Genomic DNA, 12431 nt, shown 5'->3' with positions numbered 1-12431 from the left:
AGACAGTGGCACTGACAAAGAGACAGGTGAGGGAGTTGGAGGTGTCTGAGATGAAGATGTTGAGATTCTCATTTGGAGCGACGAGGAAGTCTTGAGTATGGAACTTCCAGGCAAGAGGAGGAGAGGTAGACCTAAGAGGAGGTTTATGGATGCAGTGGTAGAGGATATGAGAGTGGCTGGTGTGTCAGAGGAGGACACTCAGGACAGGGCCAGATGGAGGAGTCTGATCTGCTGTGGCGACCCCTAAACGGGAATAGCAGAAAGAAGAAGAAGAAGAAGAAGAAGAAGAAGAAGAAGAAGAAGAAGATTTATATTTATTATTTATAATTTTTTTACTTCACTGAATTTTCAAACATACCCCATTATAGTTATGTAACTAACAGCCCCAGGAAACCAACCCCACCCTCACTCCCCACCCCCCGTGGGCGTGTGTATGTGTAGTCTACGTCTGGTTATGTCCATGTATGTATTTCCCTTGGGTGTGGTTCAATGTGTGTGCGCTCATCCATCTCACCTGTGGCTTGTCTCATCAAAACTTATTTATTCCAAGGTGTTTAATGTGTGTCAAATTAATGTTCCGTGCCTGTCTTTGTCAAGAGTGTCTCTTGAGAGAAATCTGCCTGTTGTTGCAATATCTGCACTCAGTCTTAATTCTGTTATCAGCTGCTTAAATGACATTAAGCATCGGCTGTCTCAAAATGTTCTCCATTTGAACAATGATAAAACTGAATGGATTTTGTTTGACAGTTCAATTTTTCGCTCCCCCGCCTTAACCAGGTGGTAAAAAAATCTAGGAGTGAAGCTTGACAGTAATTTAAAACTTGATAAACAGATTGATTCAGTTGTGAAAACAAGCTTCATTCAGCTCCGTTTGCTCTCTAAAGTAAAGCCTTTCCTCAGCCGTACTGATTTGGAGAAAGCCATCCATGTATTTGTGAGCTCTAGACTATTGTAACGCTCTATATGTTGGAATTAACCAGTCTTCCATCTCTCGCTTACAGCTTGTTCAAAACTCTGCCGCTCGTTTGTTGACCAGCACACGTAAATCTGAGCACATTACACCTGTTCTTTCATATTTGCACTGGTTCCCTTTTCAGCTTTGAATGACCTTGCACCAGGGCAGGACTGGTAATCTGGCGTACCGGGCATTTCTAGTTTAAGATTTCAGTGTGCTTTGTTTATCTACTCTTGGAACATCCTCTGATTGGTTAAGGAGGGTTTCAGTTTAAATACTTTTGCCTCAGATTCTGGTAAATTCTAGGTTTCTTATCCTAACCTTGTTGCTTGTTAGCTGTTGTTGGCTGTAATTACTCACTTCAGGTGTAGTTTCACCCTGGTCCAAGGTATGAATTAGGGGGCGGATATAGCACTTACTAAAATAGATAAATTAGGACAACTCATGCGTCTGTAGCGGTATGCAGTAGCTTCTGACTTCAATCAGTGATTCTACACTCTCTGCTTTAATCTACTTTCCTCCAAAGACACTGAATCTCTAACCCAGCTAAGTCTCAACTTATTCTGCCATACTCTTTCCCTACTAGTATCCATAGAGCTTGTTCTATTCCATAATGTGTCTGCCAATTCCTGTGTATGTATCCCACAGAGCTCATAGATACCATCATAGCCATCAAAACACCAAGAATCTATTTTACCCACAACGGTCACCACAAACTCCAATCACAGTGACTGGAGGACTCTGGAATTGCCAATCTGCTGTCCAGAAGACTGACTTCATCTCAGCTCTTGCATCCCTCCACTCACTACAATTCTTGGCTCTGTCGAACCTGGATCACTCCGGAGAACTCTGCAACTCCAGCTGCTCTGTCCTCTGCCTTCTCATTCACTCATTCCCCACGACACCTTGGAAGGGAAGGTGGCACAGGTCTACTTCTATCTCCAGAGTGGCGTTTCACCCAACTCTCCTTTTCAGCTCTTTCAATTTCTTCCTTTGAGTTCCATGCTATCACTGTATCCTACCCCACTATTCTTCACATCATTGTGATTTATTGCCCTCCAGGTTCCTTTGAGAACTTCATTGATGAACTTGATACCCTCCTCAGTCAATTCACCATTGATGCAAACCCACTCATTCTCCTTGGTGACTTCAAACTTCCACTTCCATCCGACAAACTACATTCATCTTGCATCCTTCCATTGCTGTACGCAAAAAAATAATCCGGATGTATCAAACCGTGAATATGCCGGAATTCCACGCACATTTCTTTTGTACATCCCAATAAAGAGAGTGGCTGACTCCTCCTGTGACACTCCCCCCTATAAATATGCAAATTAATTTAAAGAAGGGGAAAGAGAGGAACTTCACCAAATGTGAAGTGGAGACACTCCTGAATGAGGTAGAGGCGCGGAAAAAAATTTGTTTGGCACTTTGTGGCATTATGGCAAAGCGCAAAAGGTCTGAGTGGGATAGCGTGTGTGAAGCTTTAAATGTTGTGGGGTCAGAACAATGCACACTGGCATAATAATATAATGCACCTAAAAAATATTAGTGATGCGCTCACTAGCATCAGCGACTCAATAAAAGAATTGGTTAAAATTTGAATGCTGTCTCTTACCTTTCTATATTGTAGCTATGATTTGTTGCCTTGCTTGTATAGCACCTGGGTTAGGCTGTGCATTAATCTGTCCTGGCTCTGGGTCCGCTGGTTGCTTCACCACCTCTAACAATGGCACGGCATACCTGTGCGCAACATTGTGCAGGACCCAATATGCCCTCACAATACGACACACCTTCTCTGGCCGATACACGAGCATCCCCCAGTCCTGTCCAGCCAGCGCCACCGGCTTTTCAGCTGCCCAATCGCCCTCTCCACGACCGGGTGCGAGAATGCAGAGAATTGTATCTCCGCTCTGGGTCAGTCTGTGGATTACAAAGGGTCATCAGCCACGTCTTGAGCGTGTAGCCACTGTCTCCTATGTTTTAAATTAATTATTCTAAGCTGGAAATGTCAAATGCTTTTATTTAAATGCTTTAAATTTGTTGCTTACCAATAAGCCACCCATCACGCACTATGCTAGCTTGTAATCTTATCCCAACCATGCTGTTTGTAAGGATGTATGAATCATTGGGTTGATATAGGCCAACGGTCCACTACATTAGTAAGGCACATTTTTGCATCACAGATTATTTGAATGTTTATGGAATTAAAGTGCTTTCTATTCACATAAGCAAATTCCTCCTCAGATGGTGCCTTTATAGCAGTAGCGAACCGTGACCATTAAACCTGGGCCCACTCCCACCCCCCCACCCCCCTCAATAAAACTGAGACGACAGTACAGTTTTAAAAACGCAATAAACAATAACATATGTACTCGATAACTTCTTAAACAAAATAAGGTTCACAGCTCCGTGTTCCTCGGAAGCGGAATATGTAAACAACGCGCACGAGGGAATGAATCGAAACTAGCTAGTGGTGGTACGCTAACGCCAGCTAGCGTTGCCACAGTGGGCGGAAATTATCATACAGTTAAGCCCGCCCACTAAGAGGGAAGATATGATTGGTCAATTTTGCTGTCATTTGAAACTGGTATTGCGCTGAACTGCCAGGCCCTCTGTAAACGAACAGCGGGCATCACAGTCCTGATTGGGGGAGACACAGGCTCACAGGCTTCCACTTAACCCCTCACCTTCCAACACAGATTGAATAGACACGGGTGAATAATTTATTTGCTTATATTTTTGTAATTGTTTAGATGTCGAAAAATTGGATAAATTATATATATTTATGTTTTAAGAATATTTTAGGCCCTCTGAGAGGGCATAGATGGCCCTGACGGTTCCCCACTGCTTTATAGAATTGTGTGTGCAGTCGATCGCTCCGATTACATTAGGGAAACTGGCTATCGCTGCAAATTGTGCTTTAATGTTTACCTGGTCAACCGCTTCATATGGGAACTTTATGTACCTAGCTGACATGCAGATGATTCCATCCAAAACAGCTGGCATGGCCCGGCTCAAAGATGACTGGGATATCCCCTGCCAGTTCTCTTTGAAACGAGCCAGTTGCTAGGAAGCCCAGCATTGTCAGCACCTGTAAAGGAACTGGCAATGCATGACTCCTCGCATTTCTCTCTCCAAAACTGGACCGAACTCAGCACAAGAGGACAGCTCTTGGAAATCTGAAACGGTTTATAAGTCAGTCATCATCATGGGCCAAAAAATCATAATGGTCGGAAAACGCGCTCTTGGCGAATTCGCCCATTAGCAGTAATGCCAACGCTGCCATCTCCCAAGAACTCCAGTGCAACATTTAATGCATGTTTATATAATGTAGGCTAAGTGGAAACATGTGGAATGATTATTTCAGTAAGGCAATTAAATTGTCTGATTAATTAACTGTTTAATTTTCTGATTAATTTACTTTATTTTACACAATAAGGGCGTACTACAATGTGTGAGTAAATTATATCTTAATAGTTGTAATTTCAATGCATCACCTCTAAGTGTCGCTAATTGACGAAAACACATTAGAAAGTGAAAGTGTCGTGAGGGTACGCACTTTCTCACGTTCAAATCACATTTAGTACATCTGACCGTTTGCATGAAACATAGCATACAGAATGTTTTTGCACGTACACAACGTTCATACATGAGGCCCCTGGTCTTTACACGAGCCACCGGAACATCAGACATCACGGTCACCCCACCTCACCTGTCAGACCATCACCTTCTATCCTTTTCTTTCTCCCTCCCTGCAATTTCCACTCACATTTCTCCTGTACATTCTTCTTACTTTCACCCAAATTTACGCTACGATATGTCTACCCTTGCTGCCACATTTTGTCCTCCCTTCCTCACCAGAACTTTCTGTCTTCTCTCTCACTGGACACAATGACAGATACTTTCCTCTCTACGCTCTCTTCATCCATCAATCTTCTGTGTCCCCCCTCTCCCAGGCTTAAGAGATCTGTTCCATCCTCCCCCTGGCTAACTGAAGTGCTATACAGCCACAGGAGAGATCTAATAACTGCAAAGAGGAGGTGGAAGAGAAGTCGCCTAGATTCAAACCTCCACTCATATCAATCTCCCCTTTCAAAGTTCTCACTGGAAGCCACATCAGCAAAGTCGGCCTACTACAGAAAGAGATTTGAATCATCTGCATCCAACCCACACAAGCTATTCAGTATTTTTTCTTCTCTCCTTAACCCTCCCTCACCCCCTCCTCCATCCTCTCTCACTCCTGATGATTTTGTCATCTTCTTTGAAGAGAAGATTGCAGCAGTTCGTCAGTCCTTCTCCCCAGTTCCCATCCTTCCTACTAGTACCCCTAACCCAATACTCAACTCATTGGCTTCTTTCTCCCCTCTCTGCTCAGGCAAGATACATCAACTTCTGACTTCCAGCAATTCTACTATTGTCCTGGCTGGATCCAATTTCTTCCACTCTTTTCCAGAATATGTCAAGGGATCTCCTTCCATTCATCTCAGCAATCATCAACAACTACTTAGTTTCAGGTCATGTACCTACCATGTTCAAGATAGCAAGGGTAGTACCAATCTTTAAAAAAAGCAACACTTGACACCTCTGACATGAACAACTACAGACCAGTATCACTTCTTTCTTTTCTATCAAAAACTCTGGAACGAGCAGTCTATGACCAATTATCTCTCTTCCTCACCCAGAACCAACTCCATGATCCTAATCAGTCTGGCTTCAAATGGGCACACTCAACAGAAACGGCCCCACATCCAATCCATGCAAACTTTCCACTGGAGTCCCCCAAGGCTCAGTCCTAGGCCCTCTTCTCTTCTCTTTATATACTTGTTCCCTTGGTAACATTATTTTGTCTCATGATTTCTCTTATCATTGCTATGCTGATGACACCCAGCTAATTCTTTCCTACCCTCATTTTGACACCCAGGTTTCCAGTGTTGCGAATAACGCCGTTAAAAATAATGGCGTTAGGTAACGGCGTCATTTTGTCAGTAACGGGATAAAATAATTAATTACTTTTCCTGTCGTTACAACGCCGTTGACGTTACTGGTCATTAAAAGCGGTGCGTTACTATATATTGATATACTAACAGTAATGTGAGCGGACCGCTGCCCAGGCTAGTGAGGAGTAACAGATCTCGATAGGTCACAGTTCTCGGCGTAACACTTGTTTAACTTAACAAGTCAGTAAGCGATTGGCTAAGGCAGCGTTATGGTAGCCAATCAAAGCCAGTGTTTTTACACACGTGCCGAAGCGCACCAGTGACACACCAAACGGAGAAGAGGCAGAAATGACGAGTCAGGAGCAAGCCGAAGAAAAATGAGCATTTTCAAGGTGGCGATTTAAACATTATTTAAGAAAATACTTGAAGTTCCTGAATGTCTATCAGACTGGGTATTTGATTTATGTAACGCTGCATACGCAGCGGAGCGAGGAGACGGACACAAATGCTGAGATGAGCGAGATTTAATACAGGGAATACCAAAACCAGAGTCGATGAAACAGGCAGGGGTCATAACGGGCAGGCTATCCAGACATGAAACGTAAACAGGCATGATCACAGACAAGGGAAACAACGAGGCAGGCTAACAACGGAAGGGCAGGCAAAACACACGAAGGACGGGTAAACCAAAAACGCAAACAACACGGCAGAACTCACGGCAAACAGGATCAGACGAACAGCATGAACAAAACCACGGATGACTAGACTGGGGAATGACGGGACTTAAATACAATGACATTTAACGAGGGGCAGGTGACGGTAATAACAAGGGCCGTGGTAATAAACAAGGAATCACGAAGACAAACGAGCGGGGCGGGATAACAGGCACGGGACACAGACACAAGGGAACCCGGAGTGACAGCCAAGGGAGGGGGCGAGGCCATACGTGACAATTTATTTAATTAAGAATAGAGGTTTTATTGTTAAGTTTACTTCTGTTGTGAACAAACCAGTTGTCTCAAGCTGAGAGAATTTAATTTAATTTGATAGATGTAAATGCACTTTATATAGTGTAACTGTTTTTTTTTTTTTACAAAGATTTGGGATTTTAAAGGATTTTATCCTGCACTGATGTTGATGTGCAATAAATATCAAACGTTAAACACCTTTCTGATCTACTCATTTCAACTGACTGTGAAAACAGGCTTTTTCAAAAAATCCTTATTCATTGGCATATAACTTTTTTTAACTGTAATGCAAATAGTTACTTTCCCTGGTAACGAGTTACTTTTATTATAGAGTAATTCAGTTACTAACTCAGTTACTTTTTTGAACAAGTATTGAGTAACTATAACCAATTACTTTTTTAAAGTAACATTCCTAACACTGCAGGTTTCTAGGCGTATCTCGGCATGCTTGTCAGATATTGCTTCATGGATGACTGCTCACCACTTGAAGCTCAACCCTAGCCAAACTGAGCTTCTGTACATTCCAGGAACCCCAAACCCACACAACAACCTCACAATTTCCTTTGAAAACACCATCAGAAACTGCTCGAAGCCTGGGTGTAACGTTGGACAACCAGTTGTCTTTCTCAACACATGTTTCAAAGCTGACCACATCCTGCAGATTTCTCCTCTGCAACATATGGAGAATACGACCCTTCCTTTCACAGGAAGCTACTCAAGTGCAGTCTCTAGTCATCTCAAAGCTGGACTACTGCAATTGCCTACTTGCAGGTCTTCCTCTACGATTCATCAGACTAATTCAGAATGCTGCAGCATGACTGGTCTTCAATCTCCCCAAGTTTTCACATGTGACTTCTTTGCTAAACTGTCTTCACTGGCTTGCAGTAGTGGCATGCATCAGATATAAAACCTTGATGCTTGCTTACAAAGCCAAAAACGAACTAGCCCCTTCCTACATGATGTCCATGGTCAAAAACTGATCCATACAGTGAGCACTCAGAACCTCAAGCTTGGCTCAACTCGAAACTCCACGCTTGGAAGACAAAGCTCCAGACTATTCTCCATCCTGACTCCAAAATGGTGGAATGATCTTCCATTAGCTGCTCAGACTGCAGAGGCTATTGCTGTCTTCAAGCGTAGTCTGAAGACTCACCTGTTTGTTGAGCTCTTAACAGAGTACTAACTCAGCAAATAGCAACATTGTTCTTAAATTGTATGTCTGTCTATGGTTATTTGTAAATGTTTAACTTGCAAAACACTAGGTAATGACATTGACTCCTGTAGTTTAGTAGCAGTCTGATTCAAGGGTATCTTGAATTCTGGCCAACCGTACTATTACCTAGGATGAATTCCTTGCATAGACGCAAGAGTAATGTAAATAGTTCAGTTAACACTACTGATATATATTTCACAAATCTTGTTAATACCGTCTGCAGAAACATTCTCAGTGAATGCTGTAAGATCAGGGAGCTATCAAAGGCACTGACATTTGAAGCTCAAAGGCATACTTTTGGGGTGCCTTATGCAAGGGAAGTTTAGAAAAAAAGCTTAGTAAAAATAACAAAAAGTGAATGCTTTTAGTTGTAACAGCTCAAAACATCACTTCAATGAGAAAAGAGCACTAGGATGATGTCAGGGACATGAAGCAGGGTAGTTAGAATTAGAAATACTTGTTTGTAGCTGTGGCAGGAAATTTGATTTGTGTTTCTGGTATTCGTGTTTATTACTGGAGAGGCAGCCTATCAGGATGCATGTTGTAAATTTACTTTTTAAAATGTAAACGTGCCATATTTGTCAATTGTGATTTTCTCCCCAATTGAAATTTGTCCTCTGCATTTACCCATCTGTGCAGTTAGAAAACACACACACACACATACACTAGTGATTACTAGGGAGCTGTGGTGCACACGTGCCCAAAGCAGTGGGCGGCCCTAGCCCAGCACCCGGGGAGCAGTTGGGGTTAGGTGGCTTGCTCAAGATAACCTCAGTTATGGCCTCAAGCCTGGGAATTGAACCCATGACCCTCTGGTCACAAAGCCAGTTCCCTAGCAGGGCTGGACTGGGACAGAAAATCTGCCCTGGTAATTTTTGGTTTAGACCGGCCCCTCATAATTAGCGGAGCACAACCGACTTGTAATTTATGTATGTGGGTTATGACGTGAAAAAAAAAACAATAAACAAATTACTGTTAAAGTTATTGGATAAAATTTTAGCATTATTATATCACAATCACTTTTATGATTTTATTGAAATCATCACTAATATGTATTTTCTGAATTTCTCCGATTTAACAGCTCAATTCTAATTCTTCAGGTTAAAGGTGCTCCCTCCTTTAAACAGCTGTAACATGTATTTATACACTAAAAAATCCAACTTTTGTTTTGTTCTCGAAACTAAAGTAAGAATGTAATTTGGACTAAAAAGAAAAAGTTGGTGAGGTTCACATATCATCTTAAGTAATTTCAACAAATTCAGCTCCAACGTATTCCTAACTTATTTTCCTTTGTTGATGTAACTTACTATTTTATGTTTCTTGTCCACTGTACTAACTTGTTTAATGAACGCATGCGCACTTCAAGTTAGTAGCGTTTGCTACGGGGTTTCCCGGCTGTGCAGGAGCTTATGCACGTTTGCAAGTCCTTTATCTACCGCAACTGCACGAGGTATGGAGTACATTTTCAGTAGCAAGTCATGTTGCAGATAAATTAACTTTATTTTCACATTTCTCAAGATTGTATGCTTAAAGGGTCAAAGTAATTCTTGAGGTTAAAATGTTTCAATATAATAAGCCAAATAACACTTATATATGACTATATGCCCAGCTGTCTTGTATAAACAGGTAGGCCTATAGAAAATGTTATTTTCAAGTAAGTCACTTTCAACAAAGTTTTAGTGTTAATGGTCTCGTTTCCACTAAAGGCCAATGCAGTTAAGGTGTAGCAGTGTTAGCATAGTTCTAAATGTATGCAGACGTTCTTACATTAGCCTGGTAGTGTATAAGTAAAGGACATTATTGTCAAACAATCATTTCGAGATGTTGTAAATGTCCTAATTCTGATGTAGCAACAAAGCTAATGGAAAAATAAACTGTAGACGGTCTGATGGGTCCTCACATTTGCGACTTTAGCTAGCAGGCTAGCTAGCAACCACCGGCAGTGGAAAAGAGGCCTCCTGCCCTGCGCCGCTTAAATTAACACATATAAAGATTTCTGAGTGAATGTTCTTCACTTTAGGCTTTAGTGTCCTGCTGTGTGTTTCGATATGAATGTTTCCGTGACACTGTAATATGTAAATATTTAAGCAGTTCTCTCATTATTGATATTTTTAATATTGTATGTCTGTCTATGGTTATTTGTGCTTCTTGGCAAACGTCTAACTTGCAAAACACTAGGTAATGACATTGACTCCTGTAGTTTAGTAGTAGTCTGACTCAGTGGTATCCTATTACCTAGGATAAATTCTGTGATCGAATGCAAAGCACTTTTGTAAGTCGCTCTGGATAAGAGCGTCTGCTAAATGCCGTAAATGTTAATAGATGCTGTATTTATGTACATTTTAATGTTGTAATGAAATGTGAAATTTTGTAATACTCTTTAATAAATGTTTTATTAATGTTCATCTTGTTGGATTGTGTTCTTTATTGCTATAAAAATACTATATTGCCTTTGTCTTAAAATATTAAGTTGACTGGACTCATTTTTATAAGTTGTGATAGCTTTTGTTCTCCCAACTAGCACTGCTTTGTCCTGTAATTAATTCTATGGACAAAATATTTTAAGTGAACTCGTAATATAACTTTATATTTTGAGTTGGGCAGACTTTTGAGTGAAAAGTTCAATTTACTCACAAAATCACTTGTAATAAGTTGACAATTTTTTTTTTGTTTGCTGAACTTTTTTTTTTACAGTGTATCTGGCTACAAACAAAACTGCTTTATGAATTCATGCAACGCAGACATGTCTTAAAAGCATTTGACACTGTTTTATTCCTGTAACGCGGTGTGCGGGCGGAAGGACGAGGTACAAATCCAGCTCGCACACTTAAACGTCACTTTTATTTCGTGAACAAATAGCACAGACAGCGCACATATAACATAAATACACTTACGTGTAACACTCAGACAAAGACGAGCACGGGTGTAACGGGGAGCGAGGGACAGAGACGACACCACCAGACACCGACACAGGAACAGGCACACAGATACGGGCAGACACCAACACGGGGACCGGAACCAAAACAAAACCAGGGACAGGACATGGGAGTAAGGGGAACATGGGAAACGAGACAGGACCACAGGGCAGAGCAGGCAACACATTCAGTCCATGCCCATACGTGGGCAGCATAGTCTCCTGGGGGACAGGCGTGGCCGGCAGACGGGCAGTGGGAACAGGTGCGGCCGGCAGACAGGCAGCGGGAACAGGAGCCGGCAGACGGGCAGCGGGAACAGGAACCGGCGTGGACGACCCCCTCTGGGTCGCGGGGACAGGAACCGGCATGGACGACCCCCTCCGGGTCACGGGGACAGGAACCGGCGTGGACGACCACCTCCGGGTCGCGGGAACAGGCCGCTGACGTGACAAGACGTCCTCGGGGGGTGGAGCCGCCATACTGACGTCCTCGGGGGGGGGAGCCGCCATGCTGATGTCCTCGGGGGGCGGGACTGCCATACTGACGTCATCATGGGTCTGAGCCGGCCACTCTTGTTGTGAGTGGCTAGTACTCCCCCCCAAAAAATTCTTTGGGAGCCTTTGGGGAGTGGCTTCCGGAATCAGCGGAGGGAGGTCCTCTTCCACGGGGTCCTGGGCGAGCCTGGAAGAACACAGAGACACAGATGCCTCTCGGTTGCTGTACCAGTCGGGAGCTGTACCGTGACAATTCCTTGTGGACATATCTTTTTTTAAACTGTAGTCATGCTTTAAAAGCTTTTATTTATCATTTATAAGTTTTAAAATCTGTAATTTCACTTGTAAACACGCTGAACCACTGTCACGCTACGGTCCCCGAACCCTTCCTTTGTGGCGTGTGTTAACGTTGTCTGCGTCTATTCGTCTGCGTCTGTGTACCTCCGTGGGTGCGGGTGCGTCTTGTCATTATCCGTCTCACCTGTGGCTCATCTCGTCATCACGTGGGGTTGATGTGGTCTGTCTATTTAATGTGCGTTCGCGCAGTGTCTTGTGCTCGTCGTTGTCTAATGTTTGAGTCTACACGTTACGTGTGTATGTGTCTGTTTAGCGTGCGCTATTGCGCAATACCTGTCTGCATTAAAACGTGTCGTTGTGTCTGTGAAGCTGGATTTGTGTCTCGTCCTTCGCCTCGCACCCAACGCCACAACCACAGCATAGAGGCTACAAATACAAACTACTATGCCGACTTTCAACACACCTTTAACCTAAATATCTAAAATGCTATGATAGCCTAAAATGGACACTTGCTGCTCATCCAACACTTCTCAGTCTTGACCATTTGCTATTTTATCAGAATAAGGGCGTGTGGCTGCCAGATTTTGGGAAGTATGTAAATACCAATTAATATTGATACTAATCAATCACCATTGCTCATCATTCTCAT

At 42.8% G+C, this 12431-nt stretch overlaps 1 pseudogene; it reads left to right on the top strand.

The window, feature by feature from the left end:
* The first annotated feature begins 2282 nt into the window (after positions 1-2282).
* On the top strand, positions 2283-5700 carry LOC143521117 (uncharacterized; annotated as a pseudogene).
* Positions 5701-12431: the final 6731 nt, after the last annotated feature.

Source organism: Brachyhypopomus gauderio, chromosome 8, assembly GCF_052324685.1.
Source record: "Brachyhypopomus gauderio isolate BG-103 chromosome 8, BGAUD_0.2, whole genome shotgun sequence".
NCBI lineage: Eukaryota > Metazoa > Chordata > Actinopteri > Gymnotiformes > Hypopomidae > Brachyhypopomus > Brachyhypopomus gauderio.
The sequence above is the reverse complement of the archived record's forward strand: the minus strand, read 5'-3'. Positions and strand labels throughout refer to the sequence as shown.